At 48.0% G+C, this 24,186-nt stretch overlaps 1 long non-coding RNA gene across 1 annotated transcript; it reads right to left on the bottom strand.

The window, feature by feature from the left end:
* Positions 1-14,153: 14,153 nt before the first annotated feature.
* On the bottom strand, positions 14,154-23,446 carry LOC139083284 (uncharacterized). Its single transcript, XR_011539880.1, has 2 exons — positions 23,309-23,446; positions 14,154-14,387 (listed from the first exon to the last, which is right to left on the bottom strand). It is a non-coding gene; the product is annotated as an uncharacterized lncRNA (long non-coding RNA).
* Between the last annotated feature and the right edge of the window lie 740 nt (positions 23,447-24,186).

Below are 24,186 nucleotides of genomic sequence, written 5' to 3'. Positions count from 1 at the left end.
GGCCATCTGCACTCACGCCACTTGCTAGCATCAGTGGCCCTGCCCATGGCCCCTGGCCTGGGAGTCCCGGATGCCTAGATTAGATTCTCCTTCTCTTAGGGTCAACGCCCAGGACGAAGACATTGAGATGACGTATGTCACACTGGGCCTGACCATCCTTACTCCCGGGGACTGAGGCTGCCATTTGAGGTCACAAGTGATTCAGAGAGGAAGCTCCAGAAAGTGGAGCCCGGTCTTAGGGATGCCCAGATATGCGAGACCATGCTACCCAGAGAGGCGGAGAGAGGGCCTTCCGGGAACCCCGCTAAGTGTTTCTGGAAGCCGGTTCTCTGTGACCTTTGTCCTTACAATCACCCTGTGTCTTGAGTCCTAAAGAGCCTGGTTGAGAACACTGACCTCCTTGAGCCCAGGTCCCACCCCTTTGAAAAGGACCAGTTTGAGAAGTGGGTGGGATAATGCAGCCTTGACACAGTGTCTGGAACAGGGCTGGCTCTCGGTAGCCGTCGTCACTTCTTCCTCACATCAATGTCCTAAATCAGGGGTCAGCACACTTTTTCTGTTCCGCTCAGACAGTACATATTTTTGGCTTTCTGGACCCTACAATCTCTGTTGCAACTACTCAGCTCTGCCATTTCAGCGTGAAAGCAGCCTCAGGCAATTTGTACACAAATACGCATGGCTGAATTCCAATAAAACTTTATTTACAAGAAGAAGGGGGGGCTGATATGGTCTGTCAGCTATAATTTGCTGACTCTTGCCTTAAATTAGTTCTCCGTCTCCCTGAAGTGGATACTTTTTCCCCTTCCGCCTCTAACCACACGCCCTGCAGTGTTCTCTAAATACGTCTCTTAGCAGGCGTGCTGATCTGTGGTACCCTAGGGCCACCAGGTCAAGTACAAGACGCCCAGTTGAAACTGAATTTCAAAGAGGCGACCCATAATTTGTTTTAGTATAAGTATATCCCACAAATTGCATGCAACATACTTATCCTAAGAAAGGATATGTTGCTTATCCGGAATTCAAATTTAACCAGGCATCCTCTATTTTTGTTTGCTAAATCGACTAACCCTAGGTGCTTGGAACTTCCGCTTGGGAAGCACCATGCAACCAGCACAAGCTTAGACGCAGAAAACCTTTCCACTGATAACCCTGGGACTTGCTCTCTCCCACGGAGCCTCATCACAGACTGAGCAGGGCTAGAAATGGGAAGCAGGGAGCAGCCTTGTGGGAGGGCCAGGCTGGGCCTCCAGCTCCGGTGACTTCATGGGACAACCGCCTGGGGGTGTGAGCCAGGCCAGGCCAGCTGAGCTCTCAGCCTCAGATGACCCCAGGACCCCAACTGCCTGCTGTGCCATGCAGTCTTCCCTCCCCCAGAATGGAGCAGAGCACATTCCTCTGGCAGATTCACAAGCCAGCACAGTTCCTGACGTTACAGGTTCTAATCTCACCCAAGAAAGTGCCTCCTACTCATAACAACTTTACCCTTTGCTCTTTTGTTTTTTTATTTTTTAAGGAAGATTAGCCCTGAGCTAACATCTGCAACCAATCCTCATCTCTTTTTTTGCTGAGGAAGATTGTCCCTGAGATAACATCTGTGCACATCTTCCTCTAGTTTATATGTGGGACGCCTGCCACAGCATGGCTTGACAAGCGGTGGATAGGTCCATGCCTGGGATCCGACCCAGCAAACCCAGGGCCGCCAAGGCAGAACGTGCGAACTTAACCACTGTGCCACCGGGCCGGCCCCTACCCTTTTGATCTTTTTGTGAAAAAAATAAAATGTCTCAAATACTCTCACCTTTATCCCCATTATTCTCCCTTAGTGTTCGAATGAATGATTTAAATGCTGTGTTCGTGGCTGAAAATTTAATGATTAAAACCTAATGAACTATAAATATGCTAATAAGTAGTGCTGAATACACAATGATATATTCCAAAGTGTAAAAATAAACTTTTCAACCGTTGCGACAACTTTGTCAAGGAGGCGCTATTACTATTTCTATTTTTCAGTTAGGGAAACTGAGGCACTGGGATATTAACAATCACACACAGGTGGACACAGTCAGTGGGGGAGACAGGATTGGAACTGAAGGGGTTCGACGCCTGAACCCAGCCAAGCCACATCACACCCTCAAAAAATTGTCTAAGCAATTTTTTCAATATAGTATTTTGAAATATTAGAATATAAGAATATAAGAAAAACATAAGAATGTTTTTCAATATAGTATTTTGTTTCTAATAGTTTATTTTAACCACGGTAGTTGTTTCTTTTGGATTATTATAGAAAAAACCTTTAATGTAAAATAAAGGAACGAAACCTACCACCAAATATAATAACTGCTAACTTTGTGGTTTATTACTTTCTAGAGTGCTTGCCATGCACAAGTATATACACACGTACATATACATATATACGTGTGTATGTATATGTAAACCCTTGTTAAATATACGTATTTAACGAGATTCAGACACCTGTCTCTTACTCTTTGATATGCAGTCTGAAGGTCCTGTGCTTGTTAAAGAGATGGCACTATGAATACACAGTTCCATGGGGCTCAGCCAGGGCGTGGACCTGGTCCAGAGCAGGAGGTACACCGTGTTTGAGACTAAGTAAGGAGGAAGGAGATTCTCCCATGTCTGCCCACCTGAAGTGCCCCCAGTGCTGAGGAGCCACAGGGCAGGCAGGGTGTGGGGAGAAGGCACAAGGCTCCCAGGACTCACGGGCCTGCCAAGGTCATCCAGATGGCAAATCCCTCTCTGAGTCCTCATCGAATCGTCCGTGCTCTGGCTGAGCGTGTGCGATGAGAACAATGCCGGAACCCTGGCTACCCCATCCTGTCACCCTCTCCCACCCAGCCAGCTGGCCTCTCCTTTCTGGATCTGCTTCCTCCCCGTCCCCAGGGTTCTGTTTTCCCTCCGCTCTGAGACCTTCCCTGACCTTGACAATGAGAAGCAGGTGCTCCCCTCCCCAGGGCCTCCCCAGGACACAGGCCAGGGATCTGACCGGCCTGCCCACTCGGCTCACTGACCCTCAAGTCCTCCTTTTCTGGGATACGTGGGACTCACGGAAGTGACTCAGGAAGAGCAGCTCACGACCATCTTTCATAAATGACCTCTGTACAGGAAGATCACAGAAACTTTGCATTTACTTGTCCTCATCCCAGTAGTTATGGGCCAAAGTTCACAGCAGAACAACAACATCGAGCGTTGCACAGGAACCCAGAGAAGTGTCAATTCCTGTGCCTTTTATTCTGTCGCCTTCCATTCTGGAAGTCGCTGCTTACTGATGACAGCTTGAAAGTAGATTCCAGGACAAGTGGGTGGGTGGGAAGGGTGGGGTTGGAGAGGAGAGGAAAGAAAACACAAAGTCACTCAGAGTGGGAAAGCTGGTTAATATGAAGTGCTTGACAAGACCAAGTGACGCAAAACAGAACTATCTGGAAGGACGGGTGGGATGTTGGAGAGGGCTGTGTTGGCTCATTCATTAATTCATTCATTCACTCTTCTGTGGCCACTCAGCAATCATTCACTTTCCCCAAATGTGTTGAGGGCTTTGAGCCGAGCTGTTTGGAGAAGGGAACTAGACTGTTCTCAGGGCGGCTCCTGGTGACATGGGAGGGACCCTCACAGAGGGACAGCAGCACGGGGAGCCAGGGCAGGAAAAGGCAGGCAGGTGGGTGCCAGCCAAAAGAAGAGAAGGCCCCCAGAGACCCCTCTGCACCCCAGAGGCCACTCAGCAGTGAGTGTCCAAGGTGCTCCAGCATGGAATGGGGAGCTGAGTTTCGAATTCCACCCTGAGACTTGCCAGTGTGGGAAACCAGAGCGAGATCCTTAAATCCTGCAGACCCTGGCATCCGCACATGGAAAATGGGGTATTATGACTTTCAAGCTACATTAAATCAATACAATTTAAAGCCCTTGTAAGTTTCCTTCTCTGTGATACCGTCTCCCCAAAGCTTTGGCTACTCTGCCCATTTTTATCCAGCTTTCCAGCACTGATGACTTCCTTTTGTTCTTACTTAAATCCTAGTTCAGGGCGGAGACAACAGTTCTCTCCAGCTGAACCCGGGGCACTTGGCCGACAGCAATTCAGTCCATCGAGGCCGTAAACCCAAACTCCAACAGCCTCGCCCCTATTCTATCCCACCATCACCTCCACTGACGCCCACTGCTGGGACCGCACCGAGCAATGGGGACAGTTACCAGCTCTCTAGAAGCCAAGCCATCCTAGGTAAGTCCTCTCCTAATGCCAGGTCGGAATTCAGAGGCTTAACGCCCATGCCATTTGACAATGGCTCTTCTTCCCCAGGATGGAGCTGCAGCATCCTTGGAGGCCCCAGGGACCCTCGACCCAACTATAGAGAAAACGCCTTTCTCAGCAGACCTCATCTTGAACTGCCTTCATCAGCACCGAACACAGAGATGCTTCGTGCGTGCTGTTTGTTTTCTCCCACACAGCATACTTATTGAAACCAGCATTTATTCTTCTGATGGGATCCTGATAGACAGAAGGGAACTGGGGAGACGATGAAACAAGTCTGAGTAAGAAAAGCTGCAGGGCCGCCTGACGCGCTGACCATACATTCATTCTCTGCATGGTTTATTCCATAGACGGAGTCTGGAACAAATCACGACATTTAATGCACAATTATGGTTTCCAATAAATTGTTCCCAGATGGCTCAGGAAAACAACATTACGCAGAAAACAAGAAATGATCAGATTGTAATGAATGTTTGTTTCCTTTGCCTTGTTTCCTTCATAAATCCTAGTTGAACCTGGGTTCAAGGGTGTATCAGCAGCAGTGACGGGCGTGTGCATATATTTGCATAAGGAATCAGACACAAGCATATTCATGTAAATGCAAATGTGAGGTGCATACACGATATGATGGTATGTACACGTACGTATCTCACTCATTTAGCATGTTTTGTGTACCAGGCACTGTGCGTGATTATATATATATGATATTCCTCACAATTCTGCAAGGAAGATGATACTGTTCCCATTTTAGAGATGAGAAAATTAAGGCTCTGAGAAGTCACATGTCCAGGGTCACTCCTAAGGTTAGTGTTGGAAGTCGTAAGCGGACCTCATCCGTGCAACCCACAGGTCCGTGTCTGTTTCACTGCGCCACACTGCCTTTGCATAACAGATGATTGACATACCAGATGGACAGGTGGACCGGTGATAAAATTCAGGCAACTGCACAGACCGAGAGGAAACACAAGCCGAGGTTTCAGTGCTCCAAGCTGGTGCAAATTCTTCCGACTTTGGACTCAGCTTCTGTGGGCAGCTCCTGCTCCCTCGCCTCTGCGTGGCTGGCCACCTCTCTCACGATGGTCAAGATTAAATGTCACATCCTAAGAGTTACCTTCCCTGAGCCCCGGTCAAATCCCTCCAACTTAGTCTCCATCACATTGCCTTGTTCTGTTTTCTTCATCACAGCTGTGTCTCTATTTAATAGTCATCTGACACATCCTAAAACATAAACTCCATGAGAGGTCGGGGCCTCATCTGGCTTGCTCATTCCTGAACCCCAGGAAGCTAAATGTGTAGTCAATAAATCAATGGCGGCTATGTGGGTCCCTCCCCTGTTGTCTACTACATGTGAGAGGCTTTGAGGGGACAACCTATAGACACCCCTCCGGGTGGTCCTTGGACACCTCTAGTTGAGGCAACACTAATTCGGGCCACGTCCTGCCTTTCCACATGGATCCTGAGTCCAGCATTTGGGACATCTGTGTTTTTCTCACCCCAATAAACGGGAACACGTAGGATGAAATGTTGGCAGTGAAGACCTGAGCCAGGATGTGAGGGAAATCCTGCTTCCAAGCATGTCAAACGGAGTCAGATGGAGGGGCCGCGCCCACGCAGACACAAGTCCTTGCCTCAGCACACAAGTGTTGGTAATTAAGCACCGCACACGTGCAGACAATGTGAGCCAAACAGCCTGGATGGGGCCGTTCAAGTTCTCCAAACACCTGAGCTCACGTCAGTGCTGGTGGGCATTCTGAGGATGGACTTTTCCATGGATCACATGGACGTAAGTAGCATCTCCCAGTGTCATGCACTAACTGGTGTCTTCCAGCTCCTGCAGGACAGATACAGGTGTGGCTGACTTGCTGCGTGTGGCAGCAGGTGTGGCAGAGACAGCAAAATTTGGGGACTGGGTGAAACCGTGTGTATCCTGACTCTGCCACTCACAGGAGGTGTGACTCCAGACACTCTCCTCACCTCCTCGGAGCAGGAACCCCCTCCTCTGCTAAGTGGGTGATGTAACTACTCCCTCATAGAGGCGTGATGCGGGCCAGAGGGAGAAATGTGTGAAAATCATGCCACGCAAGGCCTGGCGTCCGTGATGACGTGCCCAGTCAATCCAAACCCTCCCCCAGGTGTAAAGCATCTTGAGAAAAGCCAGGTACAGAGAGGTCCACAAATACCGACCACCGTCTCCTCATTGGTCTTCAGAGTAAGCAGAGAAAAGGACCCCGAATTCCCGGGCAGAGTGACAGCAGAGTGGCTGCCCAGTCCCCGCTGAGTCTTCAGCCGGTGTGCCCAGTGCCTAAGAGTGGAGCAGAGGGAATCAGCCTGCTTTGCAACCTCAGGTCTCTCCAGACTGTCCTTCAAGCCACCAAGGGGAGAAGAACACATGATAAGTGCATCTGTTTTCCATGCTGCCTGCCCCCCAGGTCCCTCCCATGAGGTCTGACTCTGCCTCTCCTCTGCAGCCTGTCACCTTGCTCTCTATCAGCGCCCACGCCAGGTGACTAGAAGCTTCCAGGCATGCTTGCCTGATGGGGTCAGAGGACCCTGGTGCTCAAACAGGTTCTCTGCCATCAGCTACTCCTCCAGGACTCAGTGGTGGGCCCCCAAATTCCAGGGATATGAGGAGTATCTGAAGGAAGGAGAAGAGAAAGAGCCAATCCTTAGAGGCCACTGTTTAGGGACACAAATAATAATAGAAACAAGTGTTTATCGTTACTCACTAATAGGTATCGATACATGATTATCAGTCAGCTCTAACACTATGCCAGTCATGTGCATGATCTTTCTTAACTCGTGTAACAGTCTCTGAGGGATGTGCTACTATGTTATTCCCACTTTACAGATGATGAAACTAAGGTCAAAAGAGGTCAAATGACCCACATAAGGTTGCCTCGTTAATAAGTAGTAGATATGATCAGATTTGAACCCAGGCACCTTGCCACACAGTCTGGTCCTCAACCAACAGAAGCCATGTCTCAGGGGGGTTTGCTTGGAATGCAGAGTCTTGGGCCCCACTCAGACCCACTGAATCAGAATTTGCCCATTAGTGAGATCCCAGTGATTTGTGAGCACGCAGAAGAGGGAGGAGCTGCCCCAAGAGTCGGAACCCAGAAGTCGCACTCTTAGCAGCCCCCACACTGGGCTCCCTCTCACACACACTCATCCATGGACCAACTCCCTCATTTATTCATTCTCCCTTGGTACACGTGTACTGAGGACCCACCACATATAAGACGTTCCATGAGGTTCTGAGAATACAGATAATGTGAAGGCAATCCTTCAGCCCGGGAATCCATTTCACTCAAAGTGGGGCAGCAATACAAATCCTCTCAGCTCTGAAAAAGTAATTAACTCTGAGGAAGTGTAATGATACTCTGTTTAGAGACACTGTTATCTAACTTCGTTTAAACTCCAAGAACAATGCCATATTGTCTCATCTTAATTTGTTTTAGACCTATTGTAGCATTGTTCACAGATTTTGGAATTTTAAAAATATACTTCATGCGAACGCTGAAAATCTGATGGAGGTTTGTCAGAAAAGAAACAAAAAACAGGGTTGCCGTCTTGAAGTCACTGCCAATCACCAAATCAGGAAGAGTTCAAGGAAAAAAATAAATAATGATTTATAACCTACAGAATAAAGCAAATATCCATCAGTTCATATGATATAAAGAAATAATCGAATAAATAATTAAGTGGGAGAAGGAACAACTCTTCCTTACAGTGGAGTTCCAGTTAATGTGAAACTGAAAGGATGTGAATGTGAATGTGAAAGGAGTAGAAGATAGAAATAGAAAATCACCATTTCACAACACCACAGTAATAACTATTGCACACATGAGTCATTAATGGATGCTAATATTAGTGGACAAAGGATAATGAGAAAGAGGATTCTGAGTAGTCTTAAATTATCTCCCCGCAGATACCTATTAAACACGAAGAAAAAATAGAACTTGGATGTGGAGGAACCCAGCAGGTATCACCTTAACCGGGGCGTCCAGGTCAACCACACCAGTCGTGAGATGCAGCAACGTCACGTCCCTCCTGCTGTGACTCTTGAGGAGGACATAACAGCACTTTTGTGGTATTCCTGCCAGAAAGGCATAACCTCAATTTAACAAGGAGGAAACACAGAAAAACCCAAATTGAGGGACAGTCTCCAAAAAACAAACAGACAAAAAAACAGGTCCAGACTCTTAAAAATGGTGTTGAGGTCATAAAAGCCAGACAAACACTGGAAGAAATGTCCCTGATTGGAGATGCCCAAGGAACATGAGAACTGAATCCAGGACCAGAGAAAAGATATTGGGAGACAATGAGTAAAATCTGAATAAGGTTTGTGCATTAGTTAGTGGAGTCGTAGCAACATAAGTTCCTGGTTTTGATCTTTGTAGTATGGTTATGTAAGATCTTAACATTTGGAGTGTTAGGGGAAGGGTATTCAGGGACTCTGTAATATTTTTACAGTTCTGTAGTTCTAAAACTTTTAAAAAAATAAACGAGTTAAAAAACTGTGCTTCCTGTGAATAGATTCAGGAGCTGCCAAACTGAGGGGCCCTTCGGAGCCTTGTCCACGGCAACCGGAGGACGTCGGGCAGACACGCAGAGCGGGTCTGTGAGCTTTTGCGGAATTGGCTGGAAATTAATTTGAGTTATGCCATTAAACACATGTGCTCCATGGGGCATGCACAACTTCTTATTTCTTAAATGTCTAACCTGTTGCTGCATCAGATGGCACCAAATTAATTATACAGAGTTATCAACAGACATGACATAACAAGCCGTGGCACAGCCATACATCATCACCAGTCACGGCAGACGCGCTGCCAGGCTGGAGGGAGGGGCGCTTTCTGCTCTTCTGGGATCAGATCCAACCTGACAGGACGACTGATCGTGCTCCACACACACCCAGAGCACACTCATGTGCATCTGAAAACTGAAGTGTGAGCCCTAAGTAAAAGCACCCCAATAGAACGGACATATCTAGAAACACCAAAACTGGTTAATCGATAAAAGTTCAATATTCACACTTGAAAATGCAAGGTATACATGTGTTAGGCTTTATACGTATGTTTTATACATTTAAATGTAGCAGCCTATATTTAAAGAACTATTATATAAGTGTTTGAATATTTTATTCAGTGTATAAAAGAATAAGACTTGTGTATAGGGGCCGGCCCAGTGGTGCAGGAGTTAAGTGCGCACGCTCCGCTTTGGCAGCCCGAGGTTTGCTGGTTCAGATCCCGGGTGTAGACAAGGCGCCACTTGGAAAGCCATGCTGTGGCAGGCGTCCCACATATAAAGTAGAGGAAGATGGGCACGGATGTTAGCTCAGGGCTAATCTTCCTCAAAAAAAAAAAAGAAGACTTGTGTATATAAATATGAGAACAAGCCATCTGGATGGATGGATAGATGGATGGATGCATAGACAGATAGATACATAGACAGATAGATGGATAGATACATAGAGACATAGATAGCAGACACACATAGTGGAAAAATATATCTAAAGTCAGAGTTCATAAACTACAAAGAAGAAAGGTACAAAAAGTAAAACACCACCACAACTTGTTCTGTTATCTAATTGATTCTATTAGAGGGACGGTCTCTCTCTTTCAAACAGCATTCCTTTATTCAGAATCTATGAGACTGTACAAGTCACTCCTATCCTGAATTTTATTGCTTTCCATTCCTCACAAACAGTTACATGGGAGTCAGTCTCTCTTAACGGTTACAGCTCAGCTTCCTCAGTGGAATAACACAAGCATTAGATGCATACCTCACCAAATATTTGTTGAATGAATAAATGAATGAATGATTAGGAAAAGTCATATGTATCTTTACATTGGAATGAGGGTTAATACAGAAGAAACTAACATAAAACATAATCTATTAAAAATATATAACCTTCAACCCAAAGCAGAACTTGAGTTCTAACACCGAAAAGTAGGCTGAATGTTTCCAAATCAGATTTGTATTTCCACTTAATCATCCATCCGGCCAGCTCTAGTGGTCCAATGGTTAAGATTCGGCACTCTCATCGTTGTGGCCTCGGGTTCATTTCCTGGTCATGGAGCCACACTACCCATCTGTCGGTTGTCACACTGTGGTGGCTGCATGTTGCTGCGATGCTGAAAGCTATGCCACCAGTATTTCACATACCATCAGGGTCACCCATGGTGGACAGGCTTCAGTGAAGCTCCCAGACTAGACAGACTAGGGACAAGGACCCGGCCACCCACTTCCAAAAAAATTGCCGTGAAAACTCTACAAATAGCAGTGCAGCATTGTCTGATGCAGCACCAGAATGTACAAGGATGGCGCAGATAGACAGAGCAGGGTTCTGCTCTGCTGTCCGCAGGGTGGCTAGAAGTTGAAATTGACTTGATGGCAGCAAGGACAAAATCATCCATCCGTCCTTCCACCCATTCATCATCCATCCATCCCTCCATCCATCTATTCATTCTTTCAATGAACGTTCCAGCACACTGGCCTAAGTGCTGCCTCTACTAAGACAAGACCTAAGCCCTTTCTGAAGAGCTCACTAACTTTTGAGAAGACAAATCTGTGAATCAGCCGACCCTGGCCATAAACCCTGCAGGCGCTGTGGTAAGGCAGCTGGCCAGGCCAGACGCAGGCCTGTTAAGACAGAGGTCTGCTCAACTGCTTGTTTTCCTGGTTCTGGCTGCTCAGGGCTGCAGAATCTTGACTCTCATTCACTCATTCATTCAACCCACAACTAATTTCTAGGTACCTGCTATGATTACGTACCTGGCAGGGGCCTGCCGAGATCCTACAGTGCTGTATGGGACAGACAGCACTTACAACAGGATGAGGGCTGCGGTGGGTACATGGGGGGGAGCCACTCACCCAGCTGGGCAGGCTCATCACGGAAGAGAGGGGGCCCCTAACCTGGATGGTGAGTGGGATGCGGCCAGGCCGGGGATTCAGGAAGTGTTCCAACCATTGGGAACAGCAAGTGAGAGGATGACAGGTAAGAGGAAAGAGAGTCTGAAGAAGTCAGGTTGGCTCTGGCAAGGGCAGGGTGGGGTGAGGGACGCGGCCTGAGGGACCGAGTGGGGTCAGTGTCCTAGACCCTGAGGGGGCATGCTGAGTTTATCCTGAGAGTTTCAACAAGGGATGCACAGAGCCTTGACCTGAAACCCCAGCGAGGAGACAGACTCTGAGAATTGCCAAAGGCACTGAACCAAACGGTGTGGACCACGTCCCTACTCAACCAGACCCTCCCACCCACAGCACGGTCCTCACACCTGCACAGGCCACATCACAGGTGCACGAGGCCCATCATTGGCTGCTTCCTCTCTCTGGCCCCGGAAGCCTGAGGCCGGAGGCTGGAGAGAGGGAAGAAGTTTTAAATTGGATACTTCTCAACTTGACGTCTCGTGGGATTTTTTTAGTTACCAAAATGAGGCTGATCTTGGAACTGCAAGTGAATGGAGAACTTAACACCTGGGAATGACAGGCAAAAAATATATATATCTATGTCTCTATGGACCTGCCTGAAAATTCGCTCATGAGCAAATCATTACAACAAGTTTAAACGGATTTGTTGGCATGGGAGTAGACGCATGCTGGGGTTGTTTTCTTCCTGCTTCTTCTACTCTGACTCTCCTTTGTGCAGTAAGAGACTATCCTTTCGGGAGGATCTTTCTGGCTTCCGTGAGGACAGACCATCAGCTTGGAGAACTGCGAGGACCCGGAATGAGCCCCCACGTGCTCTGATGATGCAACGGTGAGAGTGGTCTGGTGCAGGGGAGGATGCGAGACCCAGCAGGACTTGGTGGCTGGCGGGGATCGGAGACGGGGAGCTGGGGAGAGAGAGGAGTCTCCCTCTGTGGTCTTCAGACTCCACCACGCATCTGAGCCACCCGGGGAGAGCAGGCCCCCCAGAATGTCTGCATCAGCAGTCCTAGTGGGGCCCGAGAATCTGCATTTCTAAGTTGCCAAATGGTGCTGATGCTGCTGGTCCTGGGACCCCAATTTGAGAACCACTGATGAGAACCTGATGACAAGACTTTGCTATCATAATCGTGGATGGTGTTGCCCAACGTCCATCACAACAGCGTTCCTTGTGAATGACGGAACCAGCGCACCCTGAGAACTTAACACTTCCCTAAAGCGAATTGTAAAGGGCAGATGGCGAGTTTCGGTATCAAACACCAGTGGCTGCTAGTTCCCAGAGTAGGGCTTGCCCTTGACCAGTGTGGGAAAGTCCTATAGGTCTGGAAACTTCTGCCTGTGAGCCAGTGCTCATACATGGGTCCTCTGGCAGCTCCAGGATCCCTACCTCTCACGGCTGTTCTCAGAGCAGTTACAATCTGTGCTCCAAGCACCCTCAGTTCCAGGCTTCATTCAGGGGATCCCCCCACGTGTCCTTCACCTGCCGACTACATGTTCTGTGTGTTACTGGAGGGGCCAGTGGCGATGCTGCTGCTCTCTGTTCTCAAACAGAAATGGTGCTTCTCAGTGATTTTCAGAGCATGGGGCTTATCTAAAATGCCATGAATGTGTTTGTCCTGCAAACCCAGGGGAGAGGAAGGAGATCCAGGCGCCGTCCCTCAGCCCCCTCGCCCCCAGCTGCCCTGAAGGCGGAAGGAGTCAGGCACGCCTGTAATCGTGATCAGTGACCACAGTTTGGGGAACTGCCTCGCCCGCCCCTTCCCAGCGACTTCTCGTGTCTACCTTAACTCGTGCTGTTGCATCCTCTCTGGGATAAACCTCCTCGCCACGTGCAGGGAAGGAAACAGCGCATTAAAGCTATTTGGTGGATGGGATAAAGCGGCCTGTTTGGACCCCAAGGTCTGAGCAGAAAGTGGACCCCTCCCCATCACATAGCACTCTGAGCCTTCCTGGGTTATGGGAGAAAACATTCCCCTTGGAGCAGAGGTTCTGAGCTGTGCTGCGTTGTCCCTTCATGCCCACACAGTCACTCCCCGGCCTGTCTTGGTAGTAGACACCTTGCAGGTGGGTCTCTGCACAGCTCCCAGCAGCCACCCTACTTTGGAATCACCCCCTCATCCAAGAGCATCAGGCCCAGCAGCCACAGCGACACCACATGTCCTGGCAGGGAGGATAGCTGATTGGGTCTGGCACGGAGGCCTGGCCAAGCTAGAAGTGTGGAAGACCAGGCAGGTGTTCAGACGGTGCTGTGCAGGCTCGGGAAGCTGAGAGAGCTGGGAGAAAGAGCGGGATGGAGGAGGAGAGTGAGGAGGGACAGATGGACAGAGACAGACAGACAGACAGACAGAAATAGAGGTAGGCAGATAGGCAGACAGAGACAGACAGGTGGAGACAGACAGACACAGACAGACAGGCAGGCAGGCAGACAGAATGGACAGCGAGGAGAGTCTTCCTGCTCCTGGTTCTCACCCTCCCCACAAGACCTGGCTGCAGCCTACCCTTGGGGTCCTTCAGACATCCCCATATCCTAATATAAATATATCTTTTCACATTCAGGCAGTTCAGGTTGGTTTGCTTTCTTGCAGCCCAGGAGTCTGACTAACATCAGTTGCCCAGCGGTCTTGCCACCTCACCCAGCTCCATGCTCCTGGTAGCAGCCAGGTATCTGACCTCGACCCTGACTTGCCCCCACTGCCCTGGGCTGAAGGCCTGACCTCTGGTTCCAGACTTGGGCCAGCCAGGCCGCCTTCCCAGGGACCCTCTTTGCCTTATGGGTTGTAAATTGGGGTCCCGACAAACCCACTGACAAAACCCTTTTTGGTGAAGTAAGACATCGCTCCTACTTTAAGCCCAAGCTTTCAGGCTTGTTGGGGAAGTGGGACACAAGAATGGCCTAGAGAAGTGTACAGTTCCTTTTGGAAACACATGCATTTTTGCTTATTAATGACAATAACCGAGGCCATTATGCCAATAACCAAGGCCACTTTAATTAAACCTTTACCTCCCAGGAATATCTGTACAAGCTCTACTTCACAGCTGAGAAACACCAGACGCAGACTCGGCCCTGGCACGCGCAGCTCCAGCCTGCTTGGACCCGGGTCCGGAGTTGTTGAAAATCCTCAGTGGCCGGTGTTGTTGAACCCCAGCCGCATGGATCCCAGCTCCACAAGCCCCCACTGATTGCTGGTGGGTGAAGAACCTGAGTGGGGAGAGAAATGAGATCATGGAGGAGAAATCCCGAAAGTGGCCACAGGGCTCTGCTGGCTGCTGAGCAAGGAACAGAGAAGCTCAAAATGCTCAGCTTTGGCCTCTGGCAGTCTGAGTTCTCCTAATATGTGCATTCAAGTCCCCACATTTTACATCATCATGGGATAAGATAATCTATGTACCCACATTACTTGCGCTCTCCTGTGTGTGTAGAGAGCCTCCGGGAGCTTAAGACAAATGCCTATTCTTGGCACCCTCCCCAAAGATTCTGGCATTCAATGCAATTCTCTTGAAATTAGTCACAATTATAATCAGATGATTATGCTGCCATGGTCCTCCTGCTAAACTTTGAGAAACACCGAGGGATAAAATTAGACTTTAAAGTAAGAGCAATACTTCCAGGGTTCTGGGGTATCTGGTGGGAATTCTGCTTCCTAAGGTCGTGGACCTCTCGGTGCCTCCAATCTGCAGAAATCCCACACGATTCCAGCCTGTTGATGGCAGCCTTTCTATTTTCCAGTGAAGGTACAGAATTTCTCCTTTTTTTCTGTATTTCTTTGACCGTGTATGTGTCAAGGGGAGGGAGGAGTTAAATGCTCACGGAGTCACATCGCGCTTTGCAACAGAAGCCAATGCCCCGATTCTGTGGGCCCTAATTAAAGCACGTCGGGATCAGCCAAATTCAGAGCCTCCAGTCATATTCTCTAATAAGATAGTCAGTGCGCGGCTCGCACGATGATAAATGACTTTATCAACGTAATCAGATTACAAGGAAAGAACACAGGAGGCCTTTCATATGCTGCCTAAGGAGGAAGCACATGTCCTGTGGGGAGTCCAGATTCCCCGGGTTTCAACCCATTTCCAATTATTCTGAAAACTTATAAGACTAAGGGCACTGAATGGGCCAGCCCTTCCTTCACATGAATTGACACCCACCACCATCTCCTTGTTCTCTCCCCTCATGAACTCCGGGCAGAGGTTGAATTTCAGAGTCTCAGAGACCTGCTCAGCATCTCAACAATGGGTACTCCAAAGTGCAAGGAGCACAAGGCAAATTTAGTTATCTTAAACATTAATTAATGGTGGCGGCAGCATCTTGTACAGCAGAACCGAATCCTGACTGTTTGAATTGGAATCCCAGTTTACCCAATCCGAGCCGTGGAACTGGGCTGGGCAAGTTTTTTGGCCTCTCTGTGATTCAATATCCTCATCTGTAAAATGGGGAGAGAAATAGTCCCCACCATGTAAAACTCTGGTGAGAATTAAAGAAAGGAATGCATACAAAGTTTTTGCACAGTGCCTGCGTCTTAGAAGTGTGCGATACTTAGGAGCTATCATTGTTTTTCACGCCCTTGGTGAGACTCGGGACTCAGGAGATGCTTGACCTCGGTTTCCCATCTGGCACTTCCCCAAAAAACCAGAGACCTGATAAAAGCACTCATGAGCAGCAAGATCATCATGGAGATGATGGAAAGGGACTGCGGTAAGGACCAGGGTGGGGGTGAGAAACAGAAGGAAGGCCAATACAAGGATATCTTATTAAGATGTCCACTCGGAAAGGGAAATGGCCTGGACCCTCTGAGAAGAGTGTAGAACGTCTCTTGGAATTGTCCCTCCAGGGATTTGGGCAAAGGATTTGTCCATTGGCTCCTTTTCCCACGGGCTGAGAGTTGCTCCTGGGGCATGACCTCCCCACACTTCTGCATTCCCAGCTTGACAAATAGGCTCCTGGCAGTGGGGAAGCCATAAGCAGGAAAAGAAAGCCACTTCCCATGCTGGAGGCTGTCAGGTAAGAAGACCCTGCAGGCGGAAGTCAGAAAGGAGGCCAGAAGGATGTGAATCACATCGTGCAGGCTTACAAGCCGGGGCTGGAGACACAGGGTGGCGTGGGTTGGGATCAGCTCTGAGATTGCAGGCGTGGTGAGGATGAAATAGTCAGAGCTTGTGGTAGATGCCCTGAGTCAAGGCACTGCAGATGTAGCCAAGGGAAAAATCCAAATACCAGCAACCCAGAGTGTTCTTAAGACAAAGATGGTCATCTAGCAGTTTCTAGATCATCCCAAGTTAATGATCACACTGCTTCCTTTCCTAGACTGGGTACTCACTGCCTGACATCCAGAAAGAGCCAGCATCTCATACCTGGCATGAGCTGGTTAGCCATCCTGAGAGACTGGAATAATGCCTGACCTTGGTCTTGGGTGGTGGCTTGCCATTTGGGTCTAGTACTTCAACTCTAAGTATTATCAACTGCAATAAATCTATGGTACTTGAGCAAGAAAGAGAACATGGTAGAGACAGAGGAGGGGCTGAAACAGCTCATTATAGTCTACGTTGCTCCCTCCCCCATCACTAAACATGTATTCCAACAAGTCCTTATGGATACAAGCTGAAAGTTCAATCAGAACAACATGTTCAAAGTCCCATATCATAGCCATGATTAGCTAATAAAACCCCAGTGGCCTGATGATATTAGTTTTCTGGGTTGTAATTTTTCTGGGTTGTAATTTCCATTTTTACTACAATTCATCTTTGTCTGAGTCCAGATCCATTTCTTCCCAGCTCTGGGCACCAGTTAATTTGAATAAATGAGACAAGTACGGTGGACAGGTGGATATCCATCATATTTCCTACCTCTCTGGGGACTGATCTCATCACATCCCCCATGGGCAGCTCTTGCCTAAATGCGCCGCTGTGCTGGCATCGAATGAGTGCAGATGCAGGCAGCCTGGGACAGAGAATTACCCAACAATTAAGAGTTTGGTCTGGCCTCCATGGCGCCTGATTCCCTGGAAGTTTCAGTGATGGATTAAGTGTTTATGGCTTCCCACTGCCATCGCAACCTCTTCTTCCTCAAGCCTGCTGTTAAGCTGTCAGTATAAACAATGGTTCCGCCTTGGGTTGCCCTCAATGTCCATGAGACTCAGAAAAGCAGACGGCTATTGTCACTGTTGGCTCGACTCCCATCCGCGGGCCATGCTTTTTTTTTTTGCTCTGTGTGGTCCTCCTCTGGCTGAAAACAACTGGCCAAAAAGCAATTAACTTTCCATTCAAAGTGAGGTAAACCCATTTCTCCTCCCATCCTCTCTCTAAAGATACTTCAAGTCTGGGATAGACAATGCTTTCAGGAGCTGAAGCCACCTGAGGGAATTTTGTTCTAGAAGATTTCATGATCTAACAACTCAGGACCTTCACCCAGATCGAACGGTGCAGCCTCCCCAGGAATTCACTTAGAACTGGTAGAAAGATTTTAAACATTAACTTGAGTGTCTGCTTTGCTGTCAAGCGTACATGGCCCAACCCCAAACCACAATCACACATAAATGCACACACAGACTAGCGTCCTTGGAAATACTTGCAAGGGATCACTGTCGGGGACCAGATGGATCCAATATCAGAGCTGAAGGATACGAGAATGATCACGCCCACCTCCTCTGCAGTTGCCTGACTGGGCTCTAACCTTGCACCTTGTCCATATGGAAGCTTCCAGTCACGTGGTTATTGAGCACCTGAAATATGGCTAGCGCGAAGGGAGATGTACCACTAAGTGTAAAATACATCAAATTTCAAAGACTGAATACAAGAAAAAGGACTGTCAAATGTTTCACTGGTCATTTTTATATAGAGTACATGTTAAAGGATAATATTTTGGATATACTGAGTAAAATAAAATATATTATTAAAATTAATTTCACCTTTTAAAATAACTTTTTGAACATAGATTCTAGAAAGTTTACGTTTACATAGGTGGCTCACGTTGTATTTCTGTTGGTCACACCTGCCCCGGACCTTTTCTGATGGCACCTCTATACCCATCTCCTGGCCCAAACACCTCTCAGAGTCAGGTAAGAACGGTGCCCTCAGGTTCGTGCATTCTCTGGGGCAGAAGAGAGTGGCTCGTGGCTGGCTGGCCATGAAGAGTCACAGGACGGGGTTACCAGCTCAACCAAACCTGCCCAGGGGAGAGGACAGAGCAACCAGATCTTTGTAACACAGTCATGTGTATGTGTGTCCATATTCCACAGGTAACACAGTCATAAAGTCTGACTCCCATGTGGGGAACCAAGAGTTTGGCCTTGTTTGTAGAGAGTCATAAAGATACCCTTTTGAGTTTCATTCCCGAGTCCTGCTCTAGAGGGTGTATTAGTTTTCTGAGTATAATATAATAAATCACCACAAATTTAATGGCTGAAAACTATGGAAATTTCTTCTTTCATAGTTCTGGAGGCTAGAAGTCCAAGATCCAGGTATTGGTGGGGCCATGCTCCCTCCGAAGAGTCTAGGAGAGAATTCTTCCACGTCTCTTCCAGCTTCTGGTGGCTCCAGGCGCTCCTTGGCCTGTGACGGGACATCTCCAATCTCTGCCTCCATCTTCATGTGACCTTCTTCTCTTCTGTCTGTGTAATCTTCCTCTGCTTCACTCTTATAGCAACACGACATTGGATGTAGGGCCCGTCTGATAACCTGGGGCAAGCTCTTCCTCTCAAGATCGTTGACTTCATCGCATCTTTTGCCACCTAAGGTAATGTTCACAAGTTCCAACAATTAGGACATGAACATGTCTTCTTGGGAACTCCATTAAGCCCACTTCAGGACTCAATGAACCCCTGGTCAAGACCCCTGGTGAGCAGGGACTACTGAGTTCCCAGTGTCTGAATTTATGTGGTGTCCCAGAAGGCAGAGGGCACATAGCCCTCTTACCTTCAAGTAGTTTTAAATGCATTTTATATTTTACTTAACTCTTACTTGTTCTAAGTAAATATCCAACAATTTCTCATTCTGGAAATTCAGCAATAAAGTGCCTCAAACCAAAACCACAATTATAAGTAGACGGAATTGTGTGCACATTTACAGGGTATAGACTACTTCTCCAAAACACACCCGTAAGAATGAAGCCAGACGCTGTCTCAGGTTGATTGAGGGCTATTTATCATTGGAAGTTTGGAGGCCCTTTATCCAAGACTGTGCTCAAACCAGACCCTTCACACATCAGGCCATCAGCTGTCCTTCTCAGAGGGCAGCCACTGGCCATCTACTCGAGATTGACCCAGATACCTGTGAACTGTGTCATTCCCCAACCCTTCCCCAGATCAGAACCTCTGGCAATGGGAGTCCCAGGAACTCCATTTCTAACAGACCCCCCTGGTGATTTTTGTTAAAAGAAAATTTAAGAACCACTTGCTGGCCCTCTCCTGACCTCCATCCTTGAGGAAAGCCTAGTCTATGGGTCAGCTCACACGGATGGGGATCGGGCACCGTTTCTGCAAGAGTGGGACAAGCAGAAGGCATTAAGTCGTAAATCACATGGTGAGAACTTTATGGCCTTTGCGTCTCTCCTTGTTGCTGGTCTGTCTTTAGCACCTGACTCTTGCTTATCTCCCTGTTTAACAGAGAGAGAGAGCAGGCCTCTGAGGCTGAGCTGAGCCAGGCCACAGCCGTGACCCAAAGGGGACAGTATTCTTGGCTTTTATTTGTGGTAAGTGATAGGGTTTTTCATTCCAAGCAGTGATACTAAATTCCCTTTTTAACATAATGTGCTACAAAAATAAGTAAGTCAACTTAAAGGAAAACATTAAGAAAATAATAAAGCAGAGAGTAAACAAAGGAAGGTGACAATTGATGAAAATACTTAGCTATTCATCAGGATTCTCCAGAGACATAGAACCAATTTATACAGACATATATAAACACATATTCATTAAGTAACTGCTATAAATCAAGAAAAGCAAGTCTAGAGCTGAACATTAGGACTGCTGAGTGAAAAGTGCCATTTTTTAAAACCATAAATCTAATCCTCTCACTGGTCTGCTCAAAACCTTCAACGTCTCCCTCTTGGTGCTCAGGAAAGGGCCAAACTCCCTCATGTGGTCCCCGGCACCTGTAAGGCCTGTAGGCTCACCCTTCCTCTGTTGCCCCACTGGTGGCCCTCAGTCATCATGTCCCAGACATGTTGTCCAAGTTTTCCAGAGCTGGGATTATCAAGCATTTTCTGCAAAGGGTCAGATAGTAAACATTTTAGGTTCGGAAGCCCATCAGGTCTCTGTCATACTATTCAACTCTGCTGCTGTGGCACAAAACAGCCACAGACAACGTGTAAGCACTTGGGTGTGGCTGTGTTCCAATAAAACTTTATTGACAGAAACAGAAGGGTGGGATTTGGTCCCCAGACCATAGTTTGCTGACCCTGCTCTTCTGGCCCTAGGCCAGGTGTACAGGCCTGCTGCTTCTTCTCCCCTGGCTAACTCCTGCTTTTCTCTTAGGTTTCAGTAAATATTCTTTTCCCAGGGTACTCTTCCCTGACTCCTCCGAAGAGATTCTGTCTCTGAGAGCAGTTATCACTATTGTAAATAGTGTATGTGTGTGTGCACACGCGTGTGAGATGACCCAACGTCTGCCTCTCCACAAGTCACCTGGGACAGCCTGCTTTGCTCATCATTATAGTCCCAGCCTGGCACCTGGAGGGGGCTCCATCAATAACTGCCAATCAAATTAATAACTTAAGGAGTCGTTGACTGGAAGAATGGACAGATGCAATAAGCTAGGAAAAATTTGCATTCTTGATCTTCCTGAGCCTAATAGATGGAAGTATGAACACATCCTTCTATTTTTCCTCCCCAGCTCCTCTCTTCAGGCAAGGCAATGGGATCAAGGCAATTGGCTTCGTTGTCTTTTCCTTTGACATGATTTCCCTGGGGAGCATGTGAGCAGCCCTTTCCACGTTTACCTTCCGCTCACTGGCTCTGTGACTTGGGGTGAGTTATTGAGCTGCTCTCATCTCCTATTTGCTGTCTGTAAAACCACGTTCATCTCACAGTGCTGTTGTGAGGATTAACACAGGAACCTACGGTGCTGACCATCATGATTAAGAGTACGTCACTGCCCGTGATTCAGCACATCAGTATTTCCCCCCCCATGGTGAGAATCAACAGCACACACTGGAAGAGCCCAGGAAGTCACTTACACTCTCAGAGGACAGAGGCCGACTGGTGAACAGCTATTTTCTCTGGAAAGATCATAAACGTCCTATTTCTCCCCTTTATTTGAGGAAGCTTAGCCCTGAGCTAACATCTGCCTCCAATCCTCCTCTTTTTGCCGAGGAAGAATGGCCCTGAGCTAACATCCGTGCCCATCTTGCTCTACTTTATATGTGGGACACCTGCCACCCCACCACATGGCTTTGATAAGCAGGGTGTAGGTCCGAGCCTGGAATCTGAACCAGCAAACCCTGGGCCACTAAAGCAGAGTGTGCACACTTAACCGATACGCCACTGGGTTGGCCCCTATTTCTCCCTTTTTATTAGCAGCATCAGATCCAATTAAAATGTTTTTCAGGGAACATTTTTGGAGAATTTGATATAAAATACATTCCCAATGTCTACCATGCCATTATTCATAATAGAGAAAATTTTGAAACAGTCTATGTGTCCAACATTAGGGGACAGAGTAAATGGATCATGATGCCTACAGAAATGGTGTGATGCCCAGCCTTTAAATAGTTTGTTTAAGAAGCAACTTAAAGACCAAGAAAATGTTTATATTATAATGGTAGGCAACAATAGCCAGAAAAGATTAAAAATTAAAGATTAAAAGTACGGGGATCTCATTTATATATGGAAAAATATATTCGAGAAGACAGATTGCAATAAAACAAGATATTAATGACATTTTCCCTCTGGTTAATGACATTGTGGCTGGTGTGTGTGTGCATGTGTGTGTGTGTCCACGTTTCTGTGTTTTCCAAATTTTCTACCCTAAGCAAGTATGACATTGGTGATCAAAGGAGAGAAAATTTGTCTGATTTTCATGTATGGCTCCCCGGAGAGAAATCATACAGGGAGACATGTCTCCCCAGCCTTTGAAAACTACCTCAAATTTTAAAGGCTTAAAAATTCTAGTGTCGGGACCTAGACTTCAGGCTGTGAAAGGTTCAGGACAGGGCTGCAAGGTGCAAGCCAGGGCATTGGTCCACAGTGTACTGCCTGGTCTCCGAGAGCCACCCTCCAGGGAAGGGCAGGCCACCAAGAGGGAGCCCTGAGCTGGTCTGTTCCTGGCTACCTGTAAAGGGGTGTGGGAGAGCGGCTGCCTCTGCCAAGGACACGGCTAAGCCCAGGTTTCCAAACTAGCTGCTGAATTCTGGATGGTCCTGCATCACCATCTCATCAGATCCTCCAAACTCACCTCGGAGGCCAGTGCTGTTTGTCTCCATTTCACAGAGGAGGAAACCAAAGTTCAGAAAGGTTCTGTAAACCGGCCAAGGCTTCACAGCCAGGAGTCGATCAGGGTTGCATCCACTCTGAAACTCTCAGCCACTCATCAGAAGCAAACAGCCCCTCTCCCCTTGACCTTGAGCCTAAGTTTCTCTGCCAGATTCCTCTGTGCCAACTTTCTCAATCACCACCGCAATTCATAAAGATAACGGCGTTCATCCTTATGTGGTATTTATTAACTCAACAAGTGTTTGCTGCAAGCCTGCTTTGCGTGTAACACCGTGCTAGGCTGGGAATTTCAGAAGGTGAATGATATCCATCATAGCCCCCAGTCCCTGTGCAGCGGGGCTGACGGACTGGATGACGAGGTCTGTGTCTGGACCTCGTGACTAGGTCATGATTCCTGTGTGAGCTCATAGGAGTCTGGCAGCCCATAGGTCAGGTGCAAGTTCAGGCTCTTTCAGCCACAAGTGGCCACTCTCTGTCCCAGGCAGACTGGCTCCATCTTGACCCAGGAGGGACCACAGCATCCCAGCTGGTGGGGAAGGGTAGGCCAGTAGGAAGGGAAGCTACACTGGAGTGGAATCGGGCAGGTCTGTGGCAGGATGAAAGCAGAAGGAGAAGGGACTGAGACCCTGGAGGGGAGAAGGGACACCCAGTGGAGAGGAAATAAGGAACCACTGAGCGGGGAGTGAGGCTCTCACCGTACCTCTAATCCAAGAGTGCCAAATTGTGAAACGGCCACATGGAACACTCTGAGCCTGCGACATGGGTCCTGTTTCATTTGGAAGTTTCCTCCAGCCCGCCAGCAGACTCTCTCCTCCTCTGCAAACCACACTTCAGGCCCTGGTGGGTGGGAAGTGACTCATTAATAAGCACAATGGGCTAAGTCAGTCCAGCCCCAAGGCTGTGGAATATGATGTGAGTTTTATGAAACCACCAAACCAAGATACCCAATCCTGTCCTCAGAAATTTAACCCATTCTTTGGGCTTCTTGATTTCCCTCCGCTGGGCTGTTCCAATGGTGTTCCCTTTTGCTTCCTGTAAGTTGAGTCTCGCCCCAGGTTGACTGTTCCACTGACGTCAGTGTACTTGCATCCTCCCCCAGGTGCCTCGCGCAGGGCCGCGGAGAACACAGAGCTCCCGGGAAGCAGCTTTGGTTGGGAGCAGCCAGACCTGGGCAGGAATCCTGCCTCAGCCATCGTGGCCTCTGTCACAGTCTTTGTCCCCTTGGTGACCCCGTTCTTGTCTATAAAATGAGATGATTATACATAGGGGCTGGGGCCAGATGAGATGAGCAAAGTGCCCTGGGCACAAAATTGAAGGTGCTACCCTCAGGTTCTGCAGGTGCAGAGAGCAAGTGCCTCTTTAAATTTTGTGCCTCTATTTTATTTTATTTTATTTTGCTGAGGAAGATTTGTCCTGAGCTAACATCCATTGCCAATCTTCCTCTTTTATGCTGAGGAAGATTCGCCCTAAGCTAACATCCATTGCCACTTTTCCTCTTTTTTTTATGTGGGCCACCGCCACAGCATGGCCACTGATGAGTGGTGTAGGTCTGTGCCCAGGAACTGAACCTCAGGCTGC

This window comes from Equus przewalskii, chromosome 5, assembly GCF_037783145.1.
Source record: "Equus przewalskii isolate Varuska chromosome 5, EquPr2, whole genome shotgun sequence".
Taxonomy (NCBI): domain Eukaryota; kingdom Metazoa; phylum Chordata; class Mammalia; order Perissodactyla; family Equidae; genus Equus; species Equus przewalskii.
The sequence above is the reverse complement of the archived record's forward strand: the minus strand, read 5'-3'. Positions and strand labels throughout refer to the sequence as shown.